We start from the raw sequence: 7,998 nt of genomic DNA, 5'->3' as shown, positions 1-7,998 counted from the left end.
AATGGTTCCCTTATACAGTGAGATGGACTATGACCTCATGATCTACCTTGTTGTGACCTTGCACCTTATTGCACTGCACTTTCTCTGTAGCTGTGACACTTTGCTCTGTACTGTTACTGTTTTTACCTGTACCTCAATGCACTCTGTACTAACTCAATGTAACTGCACTGTGTAATGAATTGACTTGTACGATCGGTTTGTAAGACAAGCTTTTCACTGTACCTTGCACAAGTGACAATAATAAACCAATACCAACACCAATACCAAAAAGGTTTGGAGTCACATATTGGCTACACTGGATAAGGACGGCAAATTTCCTACTGTTAGTGACATTAGTGAGCTTGCTGGTGACCTTGTACAGAGCAACATTGTATTTAAGAATTAACTAAGAATTTGCATTCCATCTGCTGCAAGGTTTTGAATTTGTGCTTCTTGTTCACTTAGTTTCGATTACCAATCAAGTAACATAACCACTGTTTCATGGATATTTTTAAAGCAGCAACTGCAGAGCATTGAAGGTGTTAGTTTTGACCAATACTGCAGTGTACACTTTCTATCTTAGGTAGAGAAAGGTAATATTTAGAAAAATCAAATCTGGTTGTTTTCTATTGGACAGAAAATGGATTTTGGATTTTAGGTGACCCTTCATCAGAACTGGAAGTATGAAGAGGAAAGATTAAATGACAAGAGGTAATGGTGTAAGGCAAAAGAAGATTGTACAGAGACAAGTAAAGAAAGAGTACATATTTCAGATCCTATTTATATTACCACCCCACTTTCCCTTGCACCAGTAATTCTCTTATTTCACCTTTCCTGTCCCCATTCCATCATAAACCTCCCGTTTTGTTCTTTCCTGTCCCTCCTGCCAAGAATTTGGTTTATTGCTTAAAGCTTTAATTCCAACTTTTTTCAGTTCTGACGAAAGGTCATAGACACAATGTTATTTCACTCATTTATTTACCTAATTCCTTCAATAGAACCACTGGTCCAGAGGTTTTGTGGGGGGTAAGAAAACATTTTAGTATCTTCCCCATATGAATATTCTGCAATGAGGATGGAGACAAACTGTTTCATTAAGTAATTTTTTTGTTTCTTTAAAATAGTCAAGGAATAAAATGCAGCACAGTTGAGTTTAAAAATGATCATTACCTGTTGAAGCATTTCATCTTCAAGAGCTGAGTTGAGGAAGATAACTTGTGAATTGAGGAGGTCCTCACAGCAGCTGGCACTGCAAGGATGAGGTAGTGTTGGTTTTACATTGAGATGTGCTTGCTGAGTAAAGTGTGTTCAACTAGTTGCATGAGGCATTCTGAGCATTATGTTGCAGTTGGTAGACCCAAGTATGCAGATACCAACAATATGAACTATTTTTCTCATTCCTCTTTCCTTCATCCTATCAGTCATTCACAAACTATCCAGATATCTTACTGGTTTTTCAGCAGACTGGGATGCATCTTCAAGGAGCCTCATATAATCTCACAGATTAGACATTATCATCAGTTTTGTTACTGTTACGAAAGAGGAGACAGCCACAGGAGTGGAGAAAGTAAAAGTTAGAGGATAGTGTACCCAGGTAAACCTCATTGCCAACACCCGTAGTACTTGGCCATGCCCCTGAGGCTGCATCACCACTGGAGAGTGCTGATTATTTAGAGATAGCTGTGCCAGTCCTTTCTGGGTTAGCAACATTTTGGATTATATATCCCATCACAGCCCCATTCTCTCTCTCTTCCTTCCCCCACCACCACCCTGCCAAGCCTCATTACCACCACCATCTTAGCCCTAAGCCAGTCTTCTCTTCCTCTTCACACACTTGTAGTGCCCCTGGGAATCCCTAAATTTGTGGCCTTTGCATCACCTGCCTTTTGTGTGGCTTGAAGGCACAATGATCTTGTGTTGATTTGCAATTTGACTTGCATTTACCTCTACATTCAATGCACAATGTGGAAAAGGGCATTTAGGTGCTCGATCCCAGCAGTTATCTGCTGCAAGAGCGTCCCCTCCATACGCTGCCTTCATTCTACAGCCCCAAAGAGCTGCAGTCAATGGAAAACGTTGTCCTCAAATTTCTAACATCCGTCTCATCTTTGGGTGATTTCTGTCTTTGAGGAGGATATGACAATCAGCTGACTGGGCTGGGTGGGGTTCCATTGTCACTTTGGGCTATTGTTGGTGTACCATAGGTACTTTGCAGCTGCAGTGCCCTAGTGTGGTTCGAGAAAAGCTTCCTTAGGAAGTGCACCATCTTGTCCTTTGTGAGGAAGATGTCACAAAGCCTTTTTTTTAAAAAAAAGTCAATTTTGGGTTCTGGGCATTGCTAGCAAGGCCTGCATCTTTTGGCCGTTTGTAATTGTCCTTGAGAGGTTGTTGGTGAGCTGCCACCTTTGAAGTGCTTTGATGAAGGCACTTCCAAAGTGCTGTCGGGCAGAGAGTTGCAGGATTTACACAGTGAAGAAGGACTGGGATGTATTTCCAACCCAGGAAGACATGCAACATAAAGGGAAACCTGCAGGTGGTGGTGTTTCCATGCAGCTGCTTCCCTTGTTCTTCTTGGTGGTAGAGGTTACGGGTGGGTATGTGAGGTACCTCGATGAGTAACTGCAATGCATTCAGTAAATGGTACAGGCGCTGTACACTGATGTGGCGGAGAGAATGAATGTTTACTGTGATTGGGCTGCCAACCAAGTGAGTTGCTCTGTCCTGAATTATGTCAACCTTCATGAGAGTTATTGGCATTGAACATATCTGGGTAAGTGGAGATAATGCTATGATACTCCTGCCTTGTGCCATGTAGATGGTGAATTGGCCTTGGGGTGTTGGGCCTTCAATAACACATGGCAGGATACCAGCTTCTTGCAGCCATAATATTTATGTCATTGGTCCATTTGAGGTTCTGATCAATGGTGGTTCCCCAGGATATTGATGGTGGGGACCTCAGTGATGCTAATGCCATTGAATTTCAAAGGTAGCTGGTTAGGCGCCCTCTTGTTGGAGATGGTCACCTCCTGGCATAACTGTTGCATAAATATTACTTGCCGCTTATTAGTCCATACCCAAATGTTATCTAGATCTTACTCCGTGTAGGCATTTACTGAGGAGCTGTGAAAGGAATTGGATTTTATTCAATCATCAATGAAGATCCCTGCTTGTGATATTACGATAGAAGGAAGGTCATTGAGGCAGCTGTAGATGGTTAAGCCAAATTCACTGCCATGAAGAACTTCTGGGGATGAGATGATTGAGATTTGACAAATCGCTTCCTTAAAGGAGCTTTTATCTTGCGTTGTTGGGGTTCTGCAATTGCAAAACATTTCTGGAACAGCAACTGTAGTCTAAGGTGACCATGTTCCTTTGTGTGAGATATGGTATGACCCCAACTACTGGATTGTTTTCCCTTTGTCCAGTGATTTCAATTTTATCAGGGTGCCTTAGTGAGCAGGTTATTGATGAGTAAGTGCCACTTAATAGCACCCTCAACTCCAGATTCCATCATCTCATTGACTGAGAGTAGACTGGGTGGTAATTGCCCTGATTGGGTTTGTGCCACTTTTAATTGTCAGGATGCACCTGGACAATTTTCCATATTGTTGGGTAGATACTAGTGTTGTAACTGTACTGGAACAGCTTGGATAGAGGTGCAGCTACTTTGGAACTTTGGTTTTCAGTACCACAGCTGGGTGTTGTCTTGTCCCATAGCCTTTGCTGTATCCAGTGCTCTTAGCTATTTTTTGCTATCACATGGTGTGAATAGAATTGACTGGAGACTGACTTAATGATGGGGATCTCAGGAGGAAATGGAGGGGGATCATCCATGCAGCCTTTCTGACTGATTGCAAGTGCTTCAGAGACTTTGAACATTCACATACTAGATTCTGCCAAAGGTGAGGATGGGGATGTTCTTGGAGATGCCTCCTCTCAGTGGTTGTTGAATTATCCACCACCATTGACAACTAATTGTGCAGGGCATCAATGATTGCTTGCTCTGTCTATTGCATTCTGTTTTTGCTGTATAGCACATATGTAATCCTGCACATTACAGCATATTCTGTAACCTTCATTCACCTCATCACGTTTTTTGTAGGAAAAGCAGTGTTTGTAAAACATTGTTCACTCCATGACTCTATCATAAAATTCTGAAAGTCTTGTAAAACATCTTATACTTGTCCCACCAGAAGTTATACCCATGATGTTTTACCTCAACCAAATTATGGCAACAGTTTCAATCAATTTAAGTAGTTTGTCACTCAGGTGCATCAATAGACATAATGTTCCCAAGCTGGTAAATGTTACATGAGTGCAAATTGTTGCTTGGCCCATGTGCTTGATATCCCTGTACTCATGCATTGTGTAATCTTGTAATAGAATTATCTCAATCCACTCAATGGAATACAATGTTCAATGAAAAGCCTGACTCCAAGAATCGGCATTTATCAATTTTGATTTAATAAAAGGCTACCTGGACTCCAAAGGTTAAATTATGAGAAGATATTATGCTATACATTGGACTGTATTCCGTGGAATTTAGTTGGAGAATGGATGACTTTGTTTGTTGTTTCAAGAAATTAAGATGGACCTTGAGAGTATAGGACTGGGGGCAAAGACTAGAGTTCAGAGCTAAGTGTTTAAGACTTTCCCCACACTCCCCATTGGAGAAATACTTTCAGGCAAGCCCAATTCAAGTCATGTTTTAATAAACCACCTCACATTTCTAAACTCCAAATCATCTTGGTGTATTCTACTTGGTCTTTCCCTGTAAGACCACCATACTTCCCAGACATCGATCTGGTGAGCGTTTGATGTTCTGCTTCAAAAACAAGAATATCTTTCCTTTAAGGAGAACAGAACACTGTTCTGGCTGTGGTCTCACCAATGCTCTCTCTCTGTTTACAACAAGATTTCCTCTCCATTGTACTCCCATTTTCACTTGCTGCCTTAATTAGTTGTACCTACATGTTTTGGTTGTCATTGAAGGACATCAAGACCTTTCTAAGTGTCAAAATTCATTATTCTCATTTCATTGAAATAACTTAGTGGATGACTTCACATTTTCTGTCATTGTACTCCATCAGTAATTATTTTTACCCATTTATTTTTGCAGCCCATATTTTCCCCACAGCTTACCTTCCCATCAACTGTCTACCAACAGCAAACCTGAACGCATTACATGCGGGCCATTAATGCAGATCGTAAACAGCTGAAAGTACTGCATTGATCCCTGAGGCAGCCCAATGTTTACACTTGCTAACCTGAAAGTGACCTGCTTATCTTAATCTCTGATTTATCCATAAACCAATCCTCTGTTCATCTGTCAGGATTACCCTTAACCCCACGGGGCCTTATCTTTTCTGATAACCTTTCATGGGCACTTTACTCAATGCCTTTTGGAAATCTAGAGACACAGTATATCTACAACTAATATCCTGCTGGCTACATCTTCGAAAGAGCTCCAGTAAATTTGTTAAGCACTGTTTTCTTTTCAGTTTAATCATTTTGTGCTTTTATAAGTGCTCTGTTACTACTTCCCTAATAACAGACACCAGTGTTTGTCTGATGATTGATGTTAGGCAACTAATTTTTAGTTCCTGCCTTCTCCTTCCTTGAATTACAGTTTAACATTTACTGTTTTCCAATCTTCTGAAACCTTTAAGTCTGGGCAATTTTGGAAGATCTAAACTCCTGCCTTCACTATATCTAGAGACCAAGTCCAGGAGATTTGTTGGACTTTAAACCTATTAAGGCTGTAGTGAGGTCACTAAAGTCTATGAATAATGGCTGGTGCTGCTCCCTGACCTTTTGGAATTGTCATACAGTGATCACGTCCATCATCATGCCTCCAGGTGGATGAAATCCACACTGTTATTCAAAATGTAATCTAATTCACATATGCACAGAAAGCAGAAATCTGAGCCATCTTCAATAATCTTACACAACAGATGAGAAGATGAGCTTTGCACTCAACATCTGCAAGGCAAAGGTCCTCTCCCAATCTTTGCCCCATGCTGCCCTCTGGCAGTCAAAGTTCACAGTAAGCTCTTGGAAAACCTGGACAATTTCCCATATCTTGGGAACCAACTCTCAGATGATGAAATTCACTACTGCCTTCAAAGTGCTGGCAGAGCCTTTGATCAATAGAGAAGAAGAGTGCTTGAAGAAAGTCAAGATCTCAGAGGTGGCACAAAACTTGTGGTTTACCAGGCAGCAATGATCTCTGCTTCTGAGATCTTGACTACCTACTGCAGGCAGCTCAAGGCACGAGAGAAACATTACCAGTGCAGACTCTACAAAATCTTCCAAATTCACTGGAAGGACAATTGAAGGACAAGTGTCCTCTCCCAGGCCAACATTCCCGTTATATGGACCTAGTTACATTCAATCAGCTATGTTGTACAGACCATGTAATTTGCATGAATAGCACCAGACTCCCAAAACAGACATGCCGTTTTGAGATATGTCATACGAAGAGATTACGAGGCAGACACAAGAAGAGATTTAAGGATGTGCTCAATGCCTTCTTGAAAAAATGCAACATCCCCACTGACTCCTGGACATCTTTGTGTCCCCCCCCCCAAAAAAGTTAATAAGGAAATCAGACTTCCAATAGGTAAGCCTATTACACACAGAAACTAAAGCAATGCAGAAGAATGTAAATTTTAAAAAAACAAAACCGCTCTTGTACACGCAAGCTGATAGAAAATATGTATAGGTGGTTAACTGATGTGGCAAGACATGTTTATTTTAAGATTCCTTGTGGATTTAGTTTTTGAAGAAATAATATTTGACATTCTATCAATTTAAATTACTGGAGGAGAAACAGAATTGTCTCCATGCTGAGCACGTTGTTATCACATCCTGACTTAGCCCCATGGCATTGCACCCAGTAGAGAATATGCACATAAAATGTCAAATCTGTCCAGCTTTCTTTTCATTTATGTTAACATGCACAGCCTTGAGTTCTGTCCAACTGCAGTGCCAGCAATTTTCCATCCCCAACCACTCCACATCAACACATGCCACTCAATATTCCTGTAATCAACACTACCAAGAGGATTCTGAGACCATTCATTCACTTCTGCAAAGATTACCTATCTTTTGCTTAAAAAATACATCACTGAAAAGTCAATGTTATTGAAGTATTTTAGAAAATTAAGAATATGAAATAAAGTTATAATTTTCTTCCCCCCCCCCTTTCTATCTCTGACCTCATCCTATCTGGGATTATTCCCATTCTCCTCTCCTTCCCTCTCTACATCTTAAAGGTAACTTCTCACTTTCCCGGTTCTGACAATGCGTCTTCAATCTTAAAGTATTAATTCTGTTTCTCTTTCCACAAATACTCCCCTGACCTGTCAGGCAAGGGAAGGTTGTAGATGTAAAGGAAAAGCACAAACATCATTATCTAATGACCTGATCAGCCTGCCATCTTAGATCCTCCACAATCTTAAGGCAATCCAACTCACTGCTATCCATGTTCTGATCTTCACCAAATCTGACCCACCAATCATTCCTGTTCTCACTGGCTCACATTTGCTCCTGTGATGATTTTACAATTCTCATCTATGTTTTCAGGTCTCTCCACCCTCTACTCCCACCCCTACCAGCTTCATAATCACCTTGACCCCTAATATCCACTCAGAACTCTGCATTTCTTAAGCTCTATTTCTTGTACGACTTCTGTTCTCTTCACTCCACCACTGGCAGCTGTAGTTTCAGGTGTATGGGTCCCAGGTGCTGGAAGACCTCTGCTTGTCCCCATCATGAAGATTATAAAACCAGCATCTTAAAATGTGCCTGGACAACCAGGCCTTTTAGTTTACCTTCCGAATATCTCTTTTGGTTGCCAAGAATTCTTCCCTGAATACTCTTTCAAAGTACATGGAATGTTTCCTTGTGTCAAAATTGTTAAGTAAATGGAAGCTATTGATAATGTAACTTTTCTGAACATTGCCATTCTATTCACTCAAAATCTCTTCAGAGAAAAAGCTAACAGTTTAATTTCCA

The sequence above is a fragment of the Pristis pectinata genome, chromosome 14 (genome assembly GCF_009764475.1).
Source record: "Pristis pectinata isolate sPriPec2 chromosome 14, sPriPec2.1.pri, whole genome shotgun sequence".
NCBI classification, from domain to species: domain Eukaryota; kingdom Metazoa; phylum Chordata; class Chondrichthyes; order Rhinopristiformes; family Pristidae; genus Pristis; species Pristis pectinata.
The sequence above is the reverse complement of the archived record's forward strand: the minus strand, read 5'-3'. Positions refer to the sequence as shown.